The following is a 26,502-nucleotide window of genomic DNA, read 5'->3' on the forward strand; positions in this document are numbered from 1 at the left end:
CCTTGAGCTCATCAGCCAACCGGATGTCCATAAAATTGCCTGTGGCACCGGAATCAATTAACACCGACACCGTAGCACGATGGCTACCAGAGATCACAAGACAAGCTGGAATAGTAAAGTGTCTAGGCGCCTTCTGCACCACTCCTGCCACCTCATATGATGGATTGCGCTCTTCCGGTTTAGCCACACAAGCCACCGTTTTCCGTGGCACCACACTAGATGGCTTCGTTGGGCTTTCCCGAGCATAATGGCCAGCGCGACCACAATATAAACACAAGTTCAGGTCCCGCCTTCTCTTTTTCTCATCAAACGTAAGCGGGCCTCTGATGCCCCCTATCTCCATTGGCTCAGTACCAGATTTGGATTCACTAGCGGGCTTTACCTCGTTCTTCACCCACATAGCGCGAGACGTCTGGAAACGACTCCGTTCCCCACGTCTCTCCAACATCCTGTGGTTCAGCTTCACTACCAAATCAATAAAAGCAACACAATCCGAGGGTGGATCCACCACCTGTGACACAATGTCCTTTACATCCTCGGCCAGCCCCTGATAGAAGAGTGAGGTCCTCTTCTCTTCGGGCCAATGGGTTTCAGACACCAACCGATTAAACGTGGCAATATACGTCAGTAGGTCTTGCTTGCCTTGTCGTAATTTTATTAACTCCACATCACTTGCCTGCATAAAATTGTGCTTCGCAAACAAGCTTCTCATTTGTTCTTTGAATGCCAAATAGTCATATAACACCTTATCATCACTTTCCACTAAAGGCACAGCCCACAAAGCCGCCGTGCCTACCAAATATGAGATGATAAATGCCACTTTGGCAGAATCATCCGGAAAGGCATTGGGCCGACACATAAAGTGCAGATGACATTGGTTCATGAACGTACCAAATTTATTGCAATCCCCTGAGAACCTTTCGGGAGCAGCTAAAGGAACGGGAATAGGAGTAGAAACTGACACTGCTATGGGAGTCCCACCACTCGCTCCCTGCACACCTGATCCCGTGCCCCTTTCGAAATGGAAGGTAGCTGGCTGAACTAAGGGACACTGACCCCTTGTTTGATCCCGTCCTCTTAGTACGCTAAGTTCTTGTCTAAACCCCGCATTCTCCTGACGTAACTCATGCATGTGGGACTGCAAAGAATTAATGGCCCCCATGAGGTCCTGCAACGTAAGACTACCCTCCTCAGCCATCTCGTGCCCGTCCCCGTTCAACATCGCCCGGGCAGTATATTAATTCGTGGGCTTGGTTTTCTGTTGCCTTGACCCTTCCAACTCCGCCCAATACTGCAGAGGCGATGATGAACCCTGTCCCCTTTCCGGACTCTGGACGGGTGCACCGCAATTACAAACAGGGCACTACCACCCAGAGCGCAGGAAGAGGGAGGGAAAAGAAAAAAGGGAGGTTGAATAGGTGTGTTGGAATGTTCAAAACACAGATCCCATCAGCTGGAGGTGTGACCTGCAGCAAAAGACAAACAGAAAGAACAAAGGGCTCACTAACAACAAGTGAGCTGATACAAGCTTTACCAATTCGTTTCTATGGCCAGGTACAACATGCACCCCCCTGATACAATGCCCCTCTTACCGAGATATAGGACCTCGAAGCAGAGTACCTATAATCACAGCTGTCCCAGCATAGAATACTCCAAAGCCAGGCTGGAAATGCAGAAACCACAAAGCGGTAATAACGTCCACTCCCACGTAGATCCAGGCACATGAAAGGGGAAAAAGTCTCATGACACAAAAACCCCTTTGTAAGTAAGATTAGGGTATTGGTTCAATGTACCAACCAAAAGACAAGAAAAACGAAGTTCCCAACCCGTCCTAACTAACTAAAAATCAATGCACTCGGGTCTCCAAAACAGTGCTCGTAAAATGAACCGAAAAGGACACAAGAAAGTAAAGCTCTACAAAACACCCCGGAAGGCGCCGCTTCTCGACCAACACGCAGCCGCGTAATTGATCCAAAAGTCCCAAAGAAGTCCTTTGCGGGGCTCCGTGAGCCACCAATGACGAAACGTGTTCCAAAATAAGTCTGGGAAAAGGCAAAAGGCACCCGCTGAGGGTACCGACAGGAGCCAGGGAGGAAAGGTGAATTCCAATGGGGGAGACAAACATGAACCAGCAGCCGCTGATTCACGGGAAATGATGCAGGGAATCCCACGAAGACCAGGAAACAACCAGAGTCAGATCCAGACGAGGCCAGGTCCAAACAACAGGATACTAAACCAAGCACTGACCAACAGGTAGGAAACCCTTATGTACAACATACCACTCCCACCATCCATCAGGTGACCTGCTTGTACATGGCCATAGAAAGAAGACTACAATGCTGGTTGAATCCTAACAGGATGGACACTCGAGTAGAAGAGACAGTCTGGAGTTGCCCCTCCTGCCAACTAATGAGAGGGCCAGAATGACCAGCCCCCATACTCACAGAGGAGCACGGTCGACGACCATGGGAAAAAGTAAGCATGGATTTTGGGAGCTTCCCTGACGGGCGTGTCATTTTAGCTCTCATTAACAGCTACTCAAAGTACCCAGTAGTAGAAGTCGTATAGTCAACCGCCTTCCTGCATGTCGGCCCAGCTCTAGAGAAAATATTCGGCCTATTTGGATGTCCAGCTGAACTCCGCAGTGACAATGGGCCCCCATTTCAAGGGCACAAGTTCAGTGAGTTCATGCACCACCACAGGATTCGGCACCGGTGCATCACCCCACAATGGCCCCAAGCCAATAGGGAGATTGAACGCCTCATAAGGACAATGAACAAAACCCTCAGCATCACCTTGGCAGAGCAAAGAACCCCAGAACATGAACTGCAAAGGTACCGAAGCACGCCGCACTGCTCAAATTGCCAAGCGCCCTGGGCGTTAATGTTTCACAGCACCCGCCGAGACAGCCTCCCCACTGCGCCTGGGTGGTCTTCCATCGCATTTGACGAAAGAGGTGCCTTTCGGAAGAGGGAACTGCGCAACAACACTGCCAGCCATACTTGAAGAGCTGCATTTCGTCAATTACAGCAAGGAGACACTGTCATCATGAAAGACAGAAGACCCGGAGGGAAATTCCGGACTAGGTACGAACAAGGGTACTGGACAGTGACCAACACACAAGGGACCGTGGTGACTGTCGAGAAGGCAGGAGAAACAGTGAACCGCAACATCTCATGGTTCAAACAGGTGGACAGGCCCCACCCCACCCATGCTGTCACACACCATGCAGAGGAGCCTGTGGCCAGACAAGGTGAACACCTGAGGTGATCCCGATGCCGGCAAGTTAGGAAGACCCTGGTGAAACTACCAGCCTACCTCAAGGACCCAGCTCACCAGTCCCTGTACCACCACCATCCGGGGCCCCGCCAGGTATGCCCTAAGGGGAAATCCTCCAGCACGCACTCACCTGAGGGACTTTGCCTGCCAAGTAAGTGGACCATGAGACTTTTGAGATCCAGTCAAGGACTGAGTTGAGATGGGATGTGACGCTTATCGCACCAGCGAATATCGCTGGCACGCACTAAATAATCACTGCCACTGGTCACGCCGGCCGGCGTGAGAGTCTGTATAAAATATAAAATAAAGATGGGCGGAGCCACGAGCGAGTCCGCGCCACACGAATTCATTACGCGGCAAGCTAATTGGGCCCAGCGCGAGCCTTAGTATCGGGAGAGAGGCCCCCCCGATCATCACACTAAATAAATAGAGGTCTTACACGGTGCACTTCTTACAAACATGTACCTAGAGAGGGCAGTTAAAACAAGACAATAAATAAAAGATCTCTCTATCAGCCAAGAACAGCACTAACATTCATTGAAATACCAGGAAGCCGGTTTTCATTTCTAGAGCACTATCATTTAATGAAATACCGGAAAGCCGGTTTTCGTTTCTAGAAATTAGAGCACCCTAAGCATACATTCTTTGAGGGATGGTGAAAATAAAAGACTAAGTAAACAACATACTTTTCGCCAGTTATTTAGCCTTACTTGGAAATTTTGTTCTCAGATGTGAGAATTGGAACGAATGCTATCCACATATTCCACTATTCAAATTGGAATAAGGGAGCATAGTCCCTTAGTGGCAGGAAAATCTTGAGAACTAGTTTCCCTAGAAGATTTTAAGATATTTTAAACATCGATGAGGAACCTGTAGTACAATAATACTCCTATGTGAGAGGTAAGGAATTGTATGAATTCTCCTGAAAACCAATTACACAGTGAGAGTGTTCCAGAGTGGAACAATATATTTAATGTCCCTTCTATATTATAGCGAACATGTAATAATGGTCCAAAAGTAGACAACAAGTGAAAGCTGGGAGTATTGAAGATACCGCAGCTTGACCATTGTTATCTAAAAAGCGACACTACATCAAGAGTGGTGAGTGGCAATTCGTTTTGTGTGTAACTTCTTCACCTTCCCCCTGTGTTTCCTTCCTTTTTCTTTCCTCATTTTCACCCAGTTTGAGTATGGCTAGAATGTGGCAGTATGAATGGGCAACTGGAAGACTTTATTCCGTTATTAAGGGGCTGGAGGTACCACCTTTTCTTATCACCGAGATTAGAGATCTAGCGCTTAAAAAAACTTAAGCTTTGAAATATGAGACGGTTTGAAATGTGCCTTCTTTATGCCAGTTATACTTCCCTTTTTGTCCCACCTTGCACAATAACATGGAATATCAGTTACATCACAGGGAGGTGGCGGGTATTGAATGTCAAGTTTATTTTGATTTTTATGTACATCACTGTTTTAATGGTTGAAGGAGCTACTGTTCCCCTAATATTGAGTCCTGCAGCAGGTGGCTTTAAGTATAATTTATGTACCACCGAAACGCTTCAACGACAGTTTTAACTTTGAACAAGAATTCAGGGAAGAAATGATTGCAACACTTACCGGAATTATAACTTGATGCTTATTGTTGGATCAATAGATACAACAGGCAATCATTTGCAACTGTGTAGATAGGGTCTCCTGTATTTTACATTTTTTACTATTGTGTGGTGTCTATAACTCTGATCGTTTCTCGCCGGATTTTAATACCATTGTAATAAATTCTAACTGAATTGTAATGTGATTATATTTCTGCTTTGACTACATTTTGTATGTTGTACATGAATTTCTTACCCCACCTATGTGTGTAGAATTGCTTAGTTTTCTAAAAACGAGAGATTAGACCTTTTTGTAAAAATTAGGCTTTTTTATGCAGCAAAATAAACAACCTTTGAGCGCTACATCTCTGACTTGGTGATACTTTGATTAGTAGGACTGGTTAGTGTATTATATAACCTTAGTGAATGACAATTGAGATTGTTGAATTGTTATATTTTACCTCATTACCAAGGGGAAATGTTGTTTTCTCTCCCGTGGATGTTCACCACAACACCCATTGCTTTTTTTCTTTACACTACCCCAGATTTACAAGGAGGTGTAAATCAGTGGCAGTGCCAAAAAGCGAACGCCATGCAAAAGCAGGCGTTAGACTGACGAACGAGGAGAAATGCTTTTATTTCTCCTCGTTTTTGCTTTTTCTTTGCGTGCTTCAAAAGCACACATAGAAAGAGTAAACAGCCATGAATGATTATTTATGTGCAGGAATGTCTCCCTTCCTGTACATAAACAATCATTAAATAATGAAGATTTATTGTAAGCATGGGCGAATTTTGCGCATTCGCGGTTCGCGAATTTGCGGATTTGCGAACTCGCGATTCGCAAAATTTGCGAATTCGTGCGAATTTGGTGTTTTTGCCAGTTCGCGAACGCAAACTTACTTTTGTGGTCGCAACGGTCGCGACTATGTTGTTTCTACGTGTCCAGCCAGTTAGCGACCCTGTGGTTCCTCCCTGCCACCCTCCGGTTCATCACTGCCACCCTCTGGTTCTCCAATGCCACCCTCTGGATCATCACTGTCCCCCTGTGGTTTATCACAGCACCCTCTGGATCATCACTGTCCCCCTCTGGTTTATCACAGCACCCTCTGGTTCATCCCTGCCACCCTCTGGTTCATCACTGCCACCCTCTGGTTTGCCACTGTCACCCTCTGGATCATCACTGTCCCCCTCTGGTTCAAGGCTGCCCCCCTCTGGTTCATCACTGCCATCCTCTGGTTCATCCCTGCCACCCTCTAGTTCATCACTGCCACCCTCTCGTTTGCCACTGCCACCCTCTGGATCATCACTGTCCCCCTCTGGTTTATCACAGCACCCTCTGGTTCATCCCTGCCACCCTCTGGTTCATCACTGCCACCCTCTGGACCATCACTGTCCCCCTCTGGTTTATCACAGCACCCTCTCGTTCATCACTGCCACCCTCTGGTTCATCACTGCCACCCTCTGGTTGATCACTGCCACCCTCTGGTTCATCAATGCCACCCTCTGGTTGATCGCTGCCATCCTCTGGTTCCTCCCTGCCACACTTTGGTTCATCACTGCCACCCTCCGGTTTGCCACTGCCACCCTCTGGATCATCACTGTCCCCCTCTGGTTTATCACAGCACCCTCTGGTTCACCACTACCACCCTCTTGTTCACCGCTGTAGATTATGGGGGAAAGCAAAGCACACCTTCCCAGCCTCAACTGAGATGAATTAATTTGGGGCTGGTTAATGTGTCACTGAATTTGTGCTTCAAGTCTGACACCTGCTTCCTTAGCTGTAAGACCTTCCTGTTGCAGTTATTTTTTTTACAGGAGCAATGTGCCATACTTGTAACTATTCTCTGACCCTGCTTTGAGGGTCAGAGAATAGTTGAAAGTAGGCAACTGAACTCTGGAGGGGCCCCTCAGGAAGCACTACAGGGAATGGTTACAAATTAGTTTGAACTTTTGCACCTGCTAAGTGCTTTCAGTTTTCCAAAATTTGTTTTTCTTCCATTTCGCGAGATTTGCAGGACGCGAAATCGAACTTGCAATCCGCAAATTCGTGCGAATTTGCTGATTTCTCTTTTTTGTTTGCATGTACGGGCGTTTTTTCTTTTCTTTTGCGTGTTCGGGCGGTTTTTTGCTTCTTCGCGGGCCGCTTGCAGCGCACCGACTCCGAGGTTGCCCATGAGGTCATGTACGGGCGCGCCCATCTTGTTTGCGTGACGTGTTTCCGTTTCCGGCTGCTCGTTGCAAGTTCGCGTCATATGCGGCGCGCGATTACGTATTCGTGGGCGTTTTTGCGTGCTCGCGGGGGAAATATCGCGCAAACTTACCCACGCGGTCCTCTATGGGCGCGGCCAACTTGTTTTTCATTCACTGCTATGGTTTTGGGCATGCTACCTTTCTATCCACCTTACATCTTTGCAATCCTATGTTTTTCTGAACTTTTTTTGTTTTTTTTTTGCTTATTATCTCTCTCTTCAATTTCCTACATCTATATTTTGTGTTTTTTTTAACTTTTTGTTACTTTATTACCTACTTTATTTCTTTTGCTCTCTCTCTTATTTTTTTCATACCTATTCTTCTTTCCTTCTTCTTGTGCCCAGGACCATGGCTAAGGGAGGAAACAAGGGCAAGGGGAAGGGCCTAGCCCCACGTACCCGGCTCCCTTGCGGGCGTTGGAGGGGGGAGGAAGTGCAGCCCAGGGAGATCTTTTCTTCGGTGGAGGTGGCCGCCTTGCTGGTTTTTGTCCAGGTCCACCTCCCTAAGACCGTGGCAGCAGGTGGGCGGATTGCTGGCGGTTACGGCCTCCGGGAGCGTCGCCAGCTGTGGGACACGGTGTGCCGGCGCATGCATAAGGAGTCTGGGGTCCGGCGCACCTACCACCAAGTGACGCACCGGTGGAGTGACATCTTGGACCGGGAGCATGACCTGGTCGACCTCCTTGGTGTGGAGATCCCTGGGCTTGGTAAGTAGCTATTTAATAACTACTTTTTTTCCTTCTGCTCTGTTATATTGCTAATCTATTTTTTTCCTGAAGAGTACGAATGCTGCTGATTAGATTACATTGCAGGTAAATTAATGTTTAAATAGCTTCTGTTATTGCAGGTGCTCGCCTGGTTATTGGCGTTGCTACTAAGCTTACTTGTTTGCAACTTTTTAGTCATTTGAGAGCATTACTACGTAATGCTAGAGACAGTAGACTCAAGTCTAGTCCTTCTTTGTACTCCTGCTGCTGCCACTTTGAAGAGATAGTGGTGGATTGATACGTTGAGTATACTATTTATTACTTGTTCTAGGACATTTGTTAGTGGTCTGCAATCATGATGACGGACTGTGTCTGTCACGCGACGTCTCGTGCTGCTGAGTGATGGCAGTCGTAGTAGAACCTTTTTGTTGTTGATGTAGTTAGTGAATTACATAACTTTCCTATTAGACGGTCTGCGAATCCTGCAATACTGTACTACTATCCTCTTAGTTGACCAGATCAGATGCAATTGATGTTAATTTGTTTCCCCGACATAATTTTAGATTGAGTACAATGAAATCAAATATTTCACAAAAAACAATCATCCATGTTGTGTTTCTTTATTTCATGATCACCAGAAGCAACTCTCAGGGGCAAGGCGACGGCGGTGACAGAGACTGCGGTGGCAGAAGTTGGACAGGAGCAGTCCCTTCCAGGCTCTTCTGCTGGCCCCAGTAAGTTGCCTTATTGTTATCTTAATACTTATAGTTCCCTAACTTTTACAGCCCCTATTTATTATAAACTGGTTCCTAATAATTCTATGTTTTACAAAATAGTCTTGGATCTTCTTCTAATGTAGACTACTTTCTACATTCTTATCCTGCCTCTACCATCACTCTCTGTGCTACTACTATTTACAATTATGAGTTGGTCTGTGTAGGTAGCTAAGCTTGCCCATTCGGCAAACGGTGTGAAACAAAACTCTGATACAGCAATAGCTCTAGGCACTGAGTGTAGTCCTCTGGGTTGCCCTTGCTGTCTATTCCAGTCTTCTTAATGTAAGTGCTTTGACAATTTGCAACAACAAAATGTAATTGTTTACACCAAGTAAAAGGTAGCAGTGTCCTTTTTGATTTGAGAGGAGCACATCCCATACCGCTAGTGTTTCAGGGACTATTCTGCACACAAAAGAAGTATGGACAAGATGATAGGTGCAGTTCGTCTTTCGACATACCTCAGTCCGAACAGAAGTTGAACCCCCAATCCCCTGACCCACTATCTAGAATGTCTGACCAATGATTTTTACGACTCAGAAGAACAGAAGAAGACTACCTCCGAGTCCCGGCCTATCTGAGTCACTGAAACATGACTGCCAAGTGCAGTAGTTCTAACCTTTCCGCTCACTCACTCGTAAACAAAAACCACACAGTGTTTGTTAGTTTTAAAGTTTTATTTTCAATTAAGAAATGAAAATACAGTACTGCTGGTGATGACTTACTAGTAGTTGGAGAATTGTCTGGCAGAAGGGCAATGGAATCTTCTTTCCGTAATGAGAAAAATGGTGCCCGTTAAGCAAGCATTCATCAGTTGTCATAAGAACAAGTGTAGCATTTAATGGAATAAGCATATAAAAGGTTAACACCCTCCCCAAAACCATTACTTTTTTTCAATCCCAGTAATAAAAAAAATGTCTTATGTAACATTTTCTTCCGTTACGAGACAAAATAGGGGGTTGTGTATGGCATCTGAAAATATGACATGTTTTTCCTAGACGTCACAACATCTGACGCGGCACAGATGACAACCAGTGCCGGGGCCAGCAGTGCGGAGGGGTCCACTCAGAATGGGGCGGCGCCAACAGGAGGAGCTGGGGGGGAAGACTCAGCGGCGGCGGACGGTGGTAAGTTATTATACTCCTTACTTATTTAAATTTTTTTGAGTAGCCTCGCAAAGGAGTGTATGATGTACTGTACAGTAGTACACAGTACACTAGTATAAGTACACTGTACTGTCAAGAACACTTACTAATTTAGAACTACTTTTTGGACTATCACGTAGAAGACAGTCAACCTTGACTTTTAATAGCATTAGCTGCGGTACTTCTCTGGTAACCAATGGCCCCCTCTATTTCACTTCAACTCAGCTGGCCAATTTTTATTGTGCTTTGTGAAGCCAAGTCATATCAGATGAAGTTTAGGGATGTGAAGAACGAAAAGTTAAAGAAGGGTGAAACGAAGGACGAGCGAGTCTTAATATTTATGACTGTAAAGAATGGTTTTGTTGAATGCAATTCAACATAAGAAGACAGCGCTTTCCAAAATATAATGAAAAGGGTGTTAGTGGGTTATTGACAAAAATACATTTTGGTACATTTGAGACATCAAGAAGAATCATAGACGTACTTTCGAAGCCTGGATGTTATCTTCTTTATCCTCCTCGTCGATAGCAGAGGTGTATGATGTAGTAGAGCAGACGCTGAGTGGAAGAAGTATGGCCAGTGGCAGTGCCACCCCTATAGAAAAGTAAGACATTCAGATCCCCACTTGCATGTACTGCTTAAAGTACTGCGAGTCTGCATCATCATGGCCTGTGTCTGTATTTCTTGGCTGAAAGCAGAGTGAGCTGCCATTATGGCGGCGAGCACAGGTTCACGTACCAGTGATTTCTTTTGCAACCCAAGAGAAAAAAAGTAAAAAAAGGCCTTTTTTTAGTACTCTCTGACTATGTATGTAGTAGTGAGTCCACCCATAGTGCTGCTAGTGGAATTCCTGAAACTCCCAGTAATGTCACAGGCTTACAAAGACGGCGGAAAGATACATGCCAAAATGTTATACTGTTACAACAGGTATCTGTGCACACGTCGCCTTTTACAGAGTAAATGCTGTAGGTAATCAAACAACACAACCAATAGACAAACAATGTGGAAGTAGTCTTGATAGAAGTGTTTCTTCAATTCAGATTTGATCCACCACGCCCAGCCAACACGTGTTTCGTCAGGGCTAGTAGCCCGCGACTTCATCAGCGCTCCCGCGGGCAGCGGTTCCAAAGCTATTACCACAATGGCTAGGTGCTCTCAACCGCTTCCAATTCCGACCCGGCTACCGGGTACTGTGGAGGTTCTCGCTGATTCATCTCAGCCGTCTCAGCTTTACAGCGTCTCCGCGTGTAAACTGTAAATGACTACCGCATTTACACGCGGAGACGCTGGAAAGCAGTACGTCTTAACCTGCCGCTCACACGGATACTCCTATGGTGTGTCGCATCTTTGGTATTAACCATCACACGCACGGCTGAGACGAATCAGCTAGAACCTCGACAGTACCCGGTAGCCGGGTCAGAATTAGAACCGGCTGAGAGCACCTAGCCATTGTGGCAATAGCTTTGGAACCGCTGCCCGCGGGAGCCCTGATGAAGTCGCGGGCTACTAGCCCTGACGAAACACGTGTTGGCTGGGCGTGGTGGATAAAGTCTGAATTGAAGAAAAACTTCTATCAAGACTACTTCCACATTGTTTGTCTGGTTGTGTTGTTTGATTACCAACAGCATTTACTCTGTAAAAGGCGACGTGTGCACAGATACCTGCTGTATCAATTATGTTTGGATCTTGGTCCTAATTGTAGGTTTAGGTTCTTCCTCCTATCTGGGGCACCCTCAAAATAGTGGTTAGAAATTATAAATAACGTCACATACGGGAGCTGCGGGACGTGCAGCACCAGCTCTCTAAACGCCACCGGAGGAAGTGACTGTCCCTTGTCCCTTTTTTAAAGACTGTTGGGGGGGGTGGGAATTGGGTTTTTGGGAAAGGGTACTTTTTGATTTTTGGACATTGGTTTGGTTAGGGAGGGGGGTGAGTTGGGGTAATTCTATTTTTGTGACGACAACAACATCCATAATTTATATTTCTCAATAATTATATTTTTCATTCAAAAACACAGTATATGCGCTCATATTATTTTGTGTGGGGGTTGGCGGTGGTTACTGGACGTTTGGTTTTTCAAACTTACCAGCATGAATGAAACATCTTGTCCTAAATGTACCAAAATGCTAGTAACCGAGTTAGTCAATTCAGTAGCCCTACTACTGTACTTTACTAGTAGTACTGTTAGTCTCTGCTCTCCTCCAAACTTAGTCCTAGCCCATTATTCTACTACCTCCCCAATATGCTTATCTTACCTGTGATTTGTGAATCACGGTTGGTGAATAAGGTTGGTTGTTGACTTGAATCCTCAACGGATGCAATATCATTGTTGTGCTGGTAGCAGTAGTGGTACACAATGGCAGTATCACCATATGAAAAAAAGAGGAAATTAAACATTGAGTGGCCTGAGCGTAGCATTAGAAACAGTACAATAGATAGTACAGTACAGAACAGTGTCCTAAATTGTAGCCTAAGCAGTGCCAACGTAAGGTAAGCATTAAGCATTAGATTGTTCACGTCGTGTAGGAGGAGGATGTTCTAATTATCAATCCAGGATGGCGCACATGAACTTCTGGTTGCTTTGACCTTATCCTCCCCAGCAAGTGTGTGGAATTTATTGTTGTTGTCAGTCACACATCAATGAAATACCACACAGCCCGGGGGAAGAGGGTTAGGGTTTGAAAATTGGATGGGAATTGGTTTTTTTTTTGGGAAAGTTTGGTAGGGAGGAAAAAAAACACAACATGGTCAGTAAAACAACAAATGAAGAGAAACAAATCTTTGGATTTGAAGATATCGATAAACCTTTAAAGGGACATAAAGAAAGTGCACTACTGCATGCGAGAAGTTGTTCGGTAAATGGATGGTTAGCTTACTGAAAAGTAGTACTACTACTTACTGCAACTTACTAGTAACTACGAAGGAACAAGTTGGCAAACTTGGCAGTACAGGGCTGCAGTCATTACGCAATTTCACTTGCCTCTCTGCCCTCAGACAATAAACACTTAGAACATTAAATTAGTGTTAAACATAGCAAAGACGTATCAAATAGCTGGAGGGATTAATTTGAAGCAGAGATCAAACAAAAGCACAGAGTCACACTCGTAGAAGTAAGTTCAAGTTCACAAGAATATCTTTGAAAAGATAAGGAGAATTTTGGATACTGTTACTGTTTTTTGTAGTGGTCCCGTTGAATTTGTGAAGTCGATGCATCCAGCCATTCCTCTTACTCGCGGTACTCCTTCATTCTATCGGATGCTCCGTCGATCAATCTTGGTGACCAGACACACTGTCCACTGCCTGCCTGATGCGGATTTGCGGATAGCTAATTGTAGGCCTGAGTAGTACATCGATGGCACAGGGTAAAAGCCTGCCTGTAATTGATGATGGAAAAATACAACAGTAGGTGTTAAAGACACCTCAGAGAAAAAAATATGTAAGGCACGCTGTGTATTGCAAAAATTATACTGTCACTTTCAGAGATGACTATCCCCAAAATCTAGAACACCCCCCATTACCCTCCCAAAAACGTGCAGAATACTGCTGCTACCTCACAGAGGCCTAATTTCAAATCGTGTCAAAACGCACTCAGAAAGTATGGCCAAAACCCCCCTTTCCCACCATGGTTTATGTTCAAACGACTTGCAATCAAAATAAGACATTACAACAAGTTTTCCAAGACCCCACCCAGTCGTAAAAATCTATAACCCCCGCCCAAACACATGCAATACAATACTGCTAACCCTAAAGAGCCCTAAGTTAAGAATAGTGGCAAACGCTTTCTTTCACTAGGCAAAATCCACCCTTTCCCACCATGGATTTTCTTCAAACCACTAGTTGCAACCAAGATTACACATTCCCATGAGTGCTGTAAGACCCCAGAACCCAGTTGCAAAAATCTAGAACACCCCCAAACACATGGAATACTGCTGCTAGTGCTAACCCTAACGAACCCTAAGTTAAAAAAAATGCCACCATGGATTTTCTTCAAACAACTTGCAACCAAGATTACACATTCCCACGAGTGCTGTAAGACCCCAGAACCCAGTTGCAAAAATCTAGAACACCCCAAAACACATGGAATACTGCTGCTAGTGCTAACCCTAACGAACCCTAAGTTACAAAAAATGCCAAAAGGCTTTTCAGCATGGATTTTGTCCAAACCACTTTTATCCGGTATTAGACCTTCCCAGCAATGCCCCAAGACCCGCCAACCCACCCGCAAAAAAGCACAACACCCCCAAGCAGGCAAAAAGCAAAAATGGAAAATCTCATACTTACAATATTTTTCGGCCTTCTTTCAATTCTGTCCAAACGCGCTGTGCAGCTAGGCCATAACTCCCGTTTTCCACCATGGATTTCCTGAAAAACAAACGCAATCAAAATTAGACTGTGCCAGCAGTGCTCCCAGCACCCGAAACCCACCCACAAACACCAGGAAGTCCCCCAAACCGGCCCCCGAAATCGCTACATTGACCGAAATGTCAGAAAAAGCAAAAACTTTTTCCTCATGGATTTGGTCCAAACCAGTTTTATCCGGTAATAGACCTTCCCAGCAATGGCCCCAGAGCCGTCAACCCAGGCGAAAACAAGTAGAAGACCCCCAAACAGCCAAAAAGCAAAAGTACAAAAATGGGGACTTAGTCATTTTCTGGGCAATTTCCAAAATCACTCCGCGCGCGCTCTGCAGCTAGGCCCTAACTCCCCTCTGCCAACATGGATTTTCTTCAAACCTCTTGCTATCAAAACTAGCCATACCCAGCAGAACTCCCAGACCCCGAAACCCACCCACAAACACCAGGAAGCCCCCCAAACTGGCCCCCGAAAACGCTACATTGACCGAAATGTCAGAAAAAGCAAAAACTTTTTCCTCATGGATTTGGTCCAAACCAGTTTAATCGGTATTAGACCTTCCCAGCAATGCCCCAAGACCCGCCAACCCACCCGCAAAAAAGCACAACACCCCCACACAGACAAAAAACAAAAATGGAAAATCTCATACTTACAATATTTTTCGGCCTTCTGTCCAAACGCGCTGTGCAGCTAGGCCATAACTCCCATTTTCCACCATGGATTTACTGAAAAACAAATGCAATCAAAATTAGACTGTGCCAGCAGTGCTCCCAGACCACAAAACCCACTCACAAACACCCGGAACCCCCCCAAACAGCACCTCAAAGACAAGCAAGTCAGCAAAAACGCAAAGAAAATTTCGCCTCCGATTTTGTCCAAACCACTTTTATCCAGTATTAGACCTTCCCAGCAATGGCCCCAGAGCCATCAACTCACCCGCAAAGAAGTAGAACACCCCCACAAGTGCAGAGTCTTTCTTCATCGGGCGTAATCCAGCCCTCTGCTTTGAGGGAAATAGGAGTCTGGAGGAGGAGGATAGAGGAGCATGTTCTTGTGAACTTGTGAACCTGAGGAATGCAGACTACGGCACCTTCAAATCAATAAGCAAATAAGTGAAGACAGTTCTGCTGATAGGCTTGTTTTTGTGATTAGGTGATTACATTTTTTATTTATATTGACTTTGCAAAACAAAGAAAGACATACACACAGGAATAAAAGCGAATTCAGGCGGGAGTAGGTCACCTAACAGAGAAGAAATTCCCTCATCTAAGTTGGTGTCCTCCTCGTCTTCTTCCGTCGTGTATTCTCGTACTTTGTAATCTGGTGGTATGAGGTGCTGATTCATCTTGATCATTGTTAACCTCTCCACATTTTTGGGCGAGAGGCGGGTCCTTTTGCAAGTTACAATGCCACCAGCAGCACTGAAAACACGTTCAGAAGACACGCTTGCGAGTGGGCAAGACAAGTAATTTATAGCCAGGTTGGTGATCTCTGGCCACAATTCTCTTTTCCCATGCCAATACGCCAATGGGTCATCATGAATATAGACCTCTGTTGGGTCATTCAGATAGTCCTGCACCATCGACTCAAGGTTCTGCAGGGTTCCTCCACTTTGCTTACTTTTTGCTGGGACCTTTTCAGAAGCAAACCCAAGCTGAGTTAGCCAATCGTCTTCTTCACACAATGGTACTGTTGTGTCTGGTGCAGATGATCCGGTTGCTGGTGTCTTTAATGGCTGAGAGGTCACTTCTGCCACAGCCACAGGCGCAGGAGTGGATTCTTTGGACTCCGGATGGCCTGCTGATGCTGATGTACTGCCTCTTCCTTCAATTTGCTGCCGTTCTCTTTCAAACGTTTGTACTTTGAAACTTCTGCGTCGCCAAAAGCAAACAATGCTCAGCCTGCCAGTGCCTTTTTGTAGCGTGGATACAGAATAGTAGCACAAATGTAATGCTGTTCTGTCTGGATCTTTTGAAGACGTTCATCGCAAAGTAGGCGCTGTAATAATTTCTCCGCCAAATCAAAAGCTTCTTGCTTTTCTTCATCTTTTTGAAACGTAGAAGACACCGCCTTCAGTTGGTGCAATAGCATGCGCAACAATGGGATAGCTTTTCCCAAACTACAGTCCTCCCTGCTGACTGCACGCGTGAAGACCTCAAAAGGATGAAGCATGTCTGTCAGGCTTTTAACTAGCTCCCATTGCTCCGATGTAACCTCAGGTCCTTCACAGCTGTACTCAGTGTAAGGAAATACTGATCGAGTACCGTAAACTGCTCATACAGACGCTCAAGCATGTAGAAGGTTGAGTTCCAACGTGTTGCCACCTCCTGGATGAGTGCTTTCACTGGCAGTCGACGTTCATGTAGCAGTCCCCTCAGATGCTTCCGGGCCTTAAAAGAATGGCTGAAATGTGTGCACATTCTTCAGCAGGTGGTCAGTAACTCGCACGCTGGACTTTCTTCACTCAAGAATTTTTTAACAACCAGGTTTATACAGTGCGCCAAACACGGCACTCTGAAATAGTTACCCTTATCCATGGCCTTAACTACATTGGCGCCATTATCCGTGGAAACATAACCAATCATGCGTTTTTTGGGGGACAGCCATTGAAAGACCTTTGTGTTAAACTCCTGCAAAATGTTTTCTGCTGTATGACTTGACTCCATGCCAAACATGGCTAGTGTTGCATGATTTCGAACATCTTTAAAAACGTTATCCGTGTCAACACCTGCCCTTAGCTTTGCTGTAACTCCTGAAAAAGAGACCCAGTGTGCAGTGATGCACATGTAATCAGTGCCTGCGCCACTGGTCCACATGTCTGTTGTCAGATGTATAGTGTGAACAGCACTCTTCTTCAAAGCTGCCCCAATCGCCTCCAGCACATCTGCATGTAGTGCTGGAACCGCAACTCTGGCAAAATAGAAATGGCTAGGAACCTTCCATTTAGGGCAGAGCGTTGCCACTAATTCAAGAAAACCAACCCCTTCCACAAAAGAAAAAGGGAGAAGGTCCAGCGCTAGCATTTTAGCTAGCTTAGTGTTATACAGACGCACCATTTGGTGGTTGCGTTCAAATGGCGCATCTGAAAACAACATGCTTCTAATGGTGGGCTGGACCATTTTTTTACGGGAAGATGATGACTTCTTCGACCCAGTTACGCTCGGTGATGAAGTTTTTCGCATTGGTGTCTCACTCTCTCCCACACTCTTAGTGTGGCGCACAGGGGGTGTGCTGCTGACAGGGGTCCTGGGTGTAGGTGAAGAAATGTTTGACGCTTCTTCCTCCTCGTCATCATCAGATGAAACATCAACTGATACAGTTTTTGACTTCCAATTCGGGCTTCCTTGATCTCCTTTAGGTGCGCAAGCCATTGGACAGTGTGCTGTCTCTTAAGATGACCTCTCTGGCCTCCGGTACCATAGTTGGTACCAAGCTTACCACGACTAACTGCAAGCTTACAAATGCTACAAATGGCTATGTTTTCCCTTTTTGGGCAAACACTAAAGAAGTCCCAAACTGCGGACTTCAAATTTCTGTGGGGGGCGGAGGAGGCGATACTGGTGGTCATGCTGCTAATGGCAGATGAAGTGGAGGATGTGTGTTGCCGAACTTTACTACGTTGTGCACTTGCACCACCACTAATTGAGGTGGAGGTGGATGGAGGTCACTTCTGGCAAGAAAAAAATATAGAAGCGGTAGGTCGTGGTGTACTAGTTAACTCCAATGATGGTGTTCTTATTGCCTCCTCGTCGACAACATGACGCTCAGCAGCTTTTCGGGCTAGGGTCAAAATGTCTGTTTGCTGCATGCCCGCTGAGGCTGGAGTGATGTGTATGATGACTGCGTCATCGTCGTGAGAGTCTTCATCAGCAGGAGTAGTATACGCCACTTCTTCTTCAGCACCACACTCCATAAGTACGAGAGTTTCGGGGACCTTCCTTTTACGCTTAGCTACTGTTGTATAGCTCCTATATATCCTTATATCGTGTTAAGTTAGCATAGGTACATTTGAGATTTAAACGCCATTTTTCCTTTCTTGCAACTTCTGCACACGACCCTTAATTGTTGACTTAGCTTTCAACCTAGTGGTTTGCCGTGGTGTATGTGAGAATAATATGTTATTGCTCTGATATCAGTTTTGTTTGTTAAACCATGTCTGCACGGAGAGTGCTGAAGTTTCAGGAGCAACACGATATGGAATTGTTATGAGGTCTGATCTCCACGCATTCATAGTCATAACACAAGTGCAGCCTTTGCCAACTTGGGCTTGAGGCGGGATTGATATTGCTTTGCACGAGAATTGCTAACACACTTGATGCGGTGCACATGCAGAGAGAGCTGGTGTATGCTGATGTGATTCCTTCATGCTAGGACACTAAGGTATGGGCCCGCCCTAAAACAACCCAAAGAGACCTTCTTAGCTAATAATATAATATATGTGTTAGGGAGGGTGAGATATAAGTGTTGTTGACTCTTATTCATTACAGCATGTTAACATGCTGTCACCATTCGCTTTTTATGTCTTAGTAACTATGCTGATAATTTTGCTACTGATAATAAGTATACTTGTATTATCTAAGATACTGCGCCTGAGAAGACGGCATTAGTAAATAAACATTTCAAATTCACATGTGTCTTCTTTACTCCATGTTCTGGTTTGTAATGATAATATAACGAAAGAGTGTTCATGAGTTCCACGTACCCTGAGGTACTGTAAGTTCATGTTCTGGTTTGTCTAAACATTGGGAGTTTGATATGTCCAATGAGACACTGTAGCTAGCTCGGTAAGGGGTGAGTTGGTTGCTAAGGTAAGTTTTGGGACACCCTAATTTGCCGAGGTTCCACTCCTCTGTGCACAGTTCTGTGTGAGTACAGAAACCCTGCAACATGGCGCCCAACGGTTTCGGTGGTCTTATATCATGACACTCGAGTAGTTTATCGTTCATGCCTTAACCCCTTCACATCCGTTTCCGGAAAACGGGGTGTCGGTGAAACCTACCTATTTTTTGAAATAGGTCTTTATTCAAGCTTGATTCTTTCTTAAACGGTTTCTTTGAATTACTACCCAGTTGTGCTACAAAGTATTCTTTGTGTGTTCTTGTTTCCAGTGTTGTCATGGCGGCGGTGGCTATTGCGCAGCATAGTCGCGTAGCGGTACGCAACCATCTTCAGACGTACCAGGTCCCAGTAGATGGGATGGCTGTGATTTTCGTGGTATGTGCAGATCCGGCGTTTCCTTACGAGTTGTTTTACTCTTGGGTTACGTTTCCGGCTGTGGACGCTAATTCTGGTTTGTTCCACTCCTACACCGCCTCGGATGTCCCGGCTGTTTATACGCCGTACAGGGCATTGGAAATACCTATTGATCATTGGCAGCATCGAGTTTGGTTTGATGGCGCCCTCCCCCACTCTTTGTCCGCTGCGAGGTTGGGTCCACTCTCAATTCCAGGTACAAATTGGCCTGCGTTGGGTGGCTTTACCCCGCACCCGAATCACGGGGCTTGTACCCTAGCAGAAATACGCAGGCTACATGTTGTTTCCATTTCCGTGATTCGTGCCTTAGTGCAATACATCGGTCGACATCTTCCTGGTGGTCCCCAGGGGGGTGCGGCCGCTCCCATGGAACGAGGCGGAATGCGTCTCAATCCAGTGATGGTTAATTCGGTTTTTGGTGCGCGTCCTGTTGACAACGATGACTTCCCATTCTGGCTAGCAGAGAAGTTTGATCAACTGGAGGCGGTTTTTCCGAATTCTACTCCTGCTGATAAACATAGAATGTTAACGATTACTCTACCGAAGGATATAACTCCTGAACTTGCTGACTGTGAAAGCTGGGGAAAAACATTTGCGGCAGTTTATACGAGGTGCTTCGGCACCCCGTCTATGAATGCCCTGCCTGAAATCATTAGACGTGTTCAGAATGATCACGGTCCAGAGGCAGCGGTTGAATTGGGTATGCGCCTGTGTGGTTCTTTTGAGATTGTAAGTGATCTCATTCTCTCCAATGTTAAAGGAGATGCGGTTAACTTTCAGGTGTCGAATGCTTTGGCTGCTCTGCCCGATGCCGACAAACCCCGCCAGTTAGCAAAGATTGTGGTGGCGGCTTATAAGACAATTGGCCGCACAAGTAGAGGTCTGAAATATTTTCCAGTGAAGGACAAAAAACAACCTCAAGGACAATCTGCAGTGACAGATGTCCAGCCCAAGTCTAAAAAACAAAATTGGCCTAAGAAACAGACACAGGGGAGGAAGAATACACAGACTCAGGATTCTTTTCCTGCAGTACAAGCACCTGCGCCGACTGAAAAAGTTTATGATTTGCGCGATCGCGCGATGATTAAGTCACCTGATCGTTTTCAGGGTTCTGATCAACGCTCTCCTCGTTCCTTTCAGGACACATCGGCCCCGAAGACCGGTGGAGGAGGAGGGGGTGGACGTGGACGTGGTGGCCAACAAGGACGTGGTCAGTCCCGCCAGACGGACGGCGCAGTGAAGCAGGAGGATTCTACGCCTAGGCGTCCGCAGTTTGCGAAAAAGAAAGTCGCAGCCTTAACAGCGCATCGATATGCCACATATAGTGAGAACGCGGCTTCGGAATCTGACGTGGGCTCTGACCTTGCTGGACAGCGCGGCGGAGATAACCATAGTCAGAGAGGCGCTGCGTCCACTACTGAGGGTGACAGCGACTGATGTCTACGTTGTGATAGAAACAGCGGATACGAGACTTGCTCCCCCTGAAAGACTATATGAAATTGTCCTGTTAATTGAAGGTGACATACAGCGTACCGTTAAAGGTGTATTTTGGGAGAATCTGTCTTCTACATATGATATTTTGCTTTCCGAGGCTGACTGGCCCCCACCTTTTGTGCTCGCAGCGCCGCGAGGGGAGGAGGTAATCCTTCCCAGTTTCGCGCACACTGTCTCAACTGAGCATGCGCAGCATTTTGCAGAAGAGTGGGCTCGGGCTCTTGCACCGGCTCTCTACCGCAACCAATGTGGTTGGGACAAATTGTCGCCTTGCCACGAAATTCCGTTGCGGTCTCAGCCGCAGCCTCAACCTCAATATCCCATTCGCCGTGAAGCTAAATCTTCCGTCGCGGAAATCCTTGAACAATTGGAATATCAGGGAGTTATTGAAACGTGTGTGTCACCGATGAATAATCCCCTTTTTACTGTGAACAAACCTGACGGATCATATCGTTTGGTTTTGGATTACCGGCATTTAAACTCGCATTGCCGTAACTGTGCTGTACAGAATACCCACGGCTCTGCCCTAGTGGATAGTCTCGTGCGTAAGCGTTTCAAGACAACGCTTGACATATCCAATGGTTTTTATGCCCACAGATTGGACAGCTTTAGCTCCCAATGGACCAGTTTTACGAGCGCTGGAGTCCAAAAGCAATTCCGGCGTCTTCCAATGGGCTATAAGAATAGTCCTGGTATCTTTACCGCTCGCATTGTCTCTATTCTGGAGGCACTCGACCCTGATGCTTTTTCGTATGTGGATGACATATATCTCACAGACGACGATATTTGGGAGCATCTGTGTCGTGTAAATTCTGTTATTTGCAACTTCGCTGACATGGGTTACAAATTTAACTTTGCAAAATCGCACATTGCTGAACACACAGTGTTGTTTTTGGGCTATGAGCTCAACAATGAAGGTAGAGGTTTGGCTCCTCACTTCTTAGATAAGTGCGCTCAATTGCGCGCTCCTACAACACTGAAAAAATTACAATCTTTACTGGGCTTTTTGAATTTCGGCAGAACTTACATTCCGGAATATGCCCAGCGTATCAAGCCTTTGTATGCTTTGATACAACCAACTTTCTCAAAATCATGCTGGCTGCCTGAGCATTCAGCCATTTTGCAATCCTTGCAGGCTGATCTGCTCGCTTCTAAATATTTACTGACTCGTGATAACCACACCAACCTGGTAATAAGAATAATTCCTGGGACGGTGGGTTTCACATACCTCACTTTTAATGAAGGTGACACAGTACCTATTGCTTACAAGTCACACTTGTACACTTCGGCTGAGATGCGGTTTCCCACAGTGGAAAAGGTTTTAACTGCTGTACAGATGGCAATTCTAAAAGAACGAGCACTGTCTCAGGGGAAACGCATGCTAGTGGTAACACCCTGTCCTCACTTGGAGGCAGTCACGAAAGCCAGTGTACCGAATTCGAAAGCTTTGCACCCTCGGTGGATTCAGTGGGCTGCGTCATTGTCATCCACGGATGTCATGTTTATTTTTGACGCCTCCTTACGGTCGCAAGAGTACTTGCAGTATGAATTCGTTCATCCTGCTCCTCTGGCTATGCGACCTTTGGAGGACTTCCATTGCATCATTTACACTGATGGGTCGGCGCAGGTTGCGCATGGCTCTAAACATGCCTACGTTTCCGCATGCGCCATTGTGGTCGGTGCTATGTTGAATGATGAGTTCGTTTCCAGGGAAGTGCACACGTTGCCCCTGGGCGATTGCACCGCACAATTGGCGGAGCTTCGTGCTCTCTTACTAGCTTTGGAGTACGCAGATCCAAGTGTTACTACTCTAATTGTAAGTGATTCTTACTACTGTGTCCAGTCTTACAATGAAAACTTGTTCTTTTGGATTCAAAATGATTTTCATGATTCCAAGGGTAGCACAATAAAACATAAAATGATATGGGTTCGAGTGGCAGAGCTTAAGGCTAAGTTGCCACTCGTTTTTGTTATTCATACTCTCGGTCATCAGCGCGTAGGAGTTCACGCTGTTGGCAACTCGCTTGCTGATGAAGCAGCGAAATCAGCAGTATCTACATACTTAGTTGCAGCAGTTACTAGGTCTAAAACCAAGATTGATAGCGACATCTTGGCAGCGATTGCTGCCTCTGAGAAGGGAAGTAAACATCCTGCGGGATTCCCTTCGAAGTATAAATACCACTTAAGTCCCGAAAAGGTTCCTTTTGTGACAATTCCTGATGTTGGGGAACGGCTGATTCCCAACTCGGATCGCAGAGCAGACTTGATTACAGCGGCTCATGAAGGTGTGGCGTCTGCGCATGCGGGCGTCACGGCCACTGTAACTCAATTACAACTACGTTTCTGGTGGCGGGGACTGTACAAACAGACGCGTGATTATGTCCTTCTTTGTGACATATGCCAGCAGATTAAACCTTCAACTGCTACGCGTCCGCCACAGACTCAGTTGTACATTTCTAATAAACCGCTAGGCTGTGTTTATTTAGATCACTGCGGTCCTTTTTCATCTGATACTGCGTATAAGTACATCTTAGTAGCAGTTGACTCATGCACACGCTTTGTGTGGGTATGGCCACATCGCAGCGCTGATTCACGGACTGTCATTAGAGATTTGCGTATCTTTATAGGGATTTTTGCCTGTGGTACCTTCCATTCGGATCAGGGTCCAGCTTTCGCCTCTAAGGCGTATAAGGATGCCATGACTTCGATGGGGGTCCAAGTCAAGTTTTCGTCACCCTACAGACCTGAGGGTAATAGTGTAGTTGAACGAATGAACCGTGATTTAAAGCAATCTTTGACAGCCCGAGTTATAGGCACTGGCAGAAACTGGCTGGCTCACCTCTATGGCGTGCAGCGTGCTCTTAATAATCTCCCTAGAAGGTCTCTGGGTGGGCGGACCCCATACGAAATGCTCTTTGGCATCAAGATGTACGTCCCTGACCTTGACGGTCTAGACTTTGTGGTTCGCGCCACTTCCTTTGACGCAGATGAACATTGCAATGTTTTACAGAATCTACAAAAGACCAGAGACAGTCTTGCAAAGGAACATTTGCCCTCCACATCGGATGATGCGTTGCAGATCCCGGTAGTTGGCTGGCTACCCCAAGTTGGAGAACTGGTTCGAGAGAAGATCGACAACAAGAAAGAGTTTGGTCCCTCCTATCGAGCTCCTGTCCCAGTGCTTGGAGTGAAGGGCACAAGAACAGTCATTTTACCACCACTTCCAGGTCGTAAGGAAAACAGGTTTATTTCTATTGACAATGTCAAGATACACAGAGTGGCCGATTCTTCTTAGCATGACACCAGCTGTTTCCTGTCCTTCCATTGTGAGAAATTCAATTATGCCCACTGCTTCTAATATTGAACCTGAAGTGGCCATCGAATTACCTGCTGTTTCCAGTCCATTATTAAATAATTTCCCCGGAACTAACGTTGATGAATGGGACTATACATACCCCACTGATTTGTCCATGCCTGACCTGCAAGCTCGTTTAGCCACGGAATCCAGATTTTCATTTGACTCTGCTTCCCTTGCCTCGAAAAAACCCTCTCAAATTGCAGTATATGCTAGCCTGTTTAAAAAACATTTTTTGATACCTCCTTGGATATACATTTGGCTGGTCCTTTTTTCGGTTTACCTTTTTATGTCAATTGGTTTTGTGTTTTATTTTTTTCGGATTATGAATGGACACTATGTCGAGGAGAGAACTTGCATTACTCATTTAAATGGAACTTTGGCCCCACTTTCCTCTTCACATTCTACACACAGATTAAAAAGAGACTTGACTTTGGTTAACATCACAGCATGGCCTGTTCTGGATGGAATCGCGTGGGATGCAGTTCGTTTTCAGATTCATGGCCCAACGGAAGTCGTTAATGTTCCTAATGTACTGAGAGTTAATATGGGGGATGTGGTGAAACAAAACATTCGTTCTGATGATTGGGATGTTAATGCTGTGGAAAGTTTGTTTTCTGATTTAAAATACTATGCTGCTTTTGATGCTGAGGATTTATATTTAGAATCTGCTAATTATGGTGAATTGTTCTGTTACCAACATTATGGCAATCACTTCTTACACAAGACATCTTCCCGAAGGGATGCTGTTAATTTTACACAGTGGGAACATTGCCCGGCACCTACACAAGGGAGTTCAGAAACGTTTCTTAGAAAGTATACTTATTTCACTGACTTTAACCAGTCCAATCCCGAGTCCTTTTATTTTAAATTTCACAAACAGCCACTGTCCAAGGTTAGACTTACCGATACAAAATTGTTGTATTCGAGGACCTTCCTAGATCAATTAGTTACTGGGGGCTATGAGTTATGGAAGGAAACAATAGACCTTAAATCGGTTTGGGGTTCAAGGGCCTGGCAGGTACGAGGCACTGAGGCTTTGCACCGTGCATGTCTCATCCCGAATCATATGTTGTTTTTAAATGAAACCATTTCCCAGACCACATGCTTTGGATTGGCTACATCTAAAAGGTTAAACACCCCGTCTTTCCCGGAGTTGGAGGAATATGAGGATTGGAGTAATTTTACTCAATTGTCCATTAAAGATATACAGGCTCTGCTTCTTAATTCCTCCTTTAACATTTCCAGTATGAATCCCAAGGGTTGGCTGCTTTGGCACCGTAGTGCTGATTCTTGCCAAAAAAGGTTTTTAAATATAACTGACGGTTTTAAGACTGTTAGATCTGATCCCCGGTTTGATTTGAGTCATACTGTCACCTCTTACTCTGTGGGCAAGTTGTGTCAAGCTTGGCTGAAACATTCAACTTTACCTGCGGTTAAGTATCACCTTTCCAAACTGAATGCAGACGTGGATTTGAATGATTTCATTAAAGGCCCAGCTAGTGGCAGGTCGAAAAGGTGGTTATATGGGGTTTACAATGAAATTTGGAAACTGTCACAGATTGAGGCTGCTTCACGCCTTAGGGCTATTGATCAGGCGAATCTTGAGAAAGTGCTTGCAGTTGTTGACAATAGCATTAACGTGCTTTCCTCTAGAATTTACACATTAGATAATATTGTGTCGTCTGTTGTTGATATTGTGCATGATGAAGTGTCAGTATTATACCATGGTCAAAATCAATTACGGTCAATCATGCAGTTTGCATGGACACTTCAGACTCTGAAAATGGGTAAAGTTCCCTGGGGATACATGAACGTTTCCTCTTTATTTGCACCGTTTAATTTGACAGACAAACAACGCTGGCTTTCAATGCGTGATGCTTCATTTTCTATGCTACATATTGAAAGGTTGGAATCTTTACCTTTTTCTGTGGCAGAAGCCACTGCTGCTACGTGGCTTATCCACGGTTTAATAACACTGCCTTTTGCTTTATATAAGTTTTCGAATTGTATGAAATATGTGCCAATAGGTCGTTTTGAACCCTTAGGTAGCGGTTTTCTTCATGAGGTCTGGTCACTCCCATACACATACAGATGTTTCAAGGATGAACAAGAAGTTTATCTAACAGGGGATGAGTGTACTGAGACGCCCGATCATTCTTTAATGTGCAGACACATACAGTTACACGGTTCATGTAACAAGGACCGACCGAATATGGCTTGCGTTTTACAGGGCACGCCAGTTCCTGCTATCATCCCCACGTTTAAATTGTTAGAGAATGGTAGTTATTTAATGCTCAATAAT

The sequence above is a fragment of the Lissotriton helveticus genome, chromosome 10 (assembly GCF_964261635.1).
Source record: "Lissotriton helveticus chromosome 10, aLisHel1.1, whole genome shotgun sequence".
NCBI lineage: Eukaryota > Metazoa > Chordata > Amphibia > Caudata > Salamandridae > Lissotriton > Lissotriton helveticus.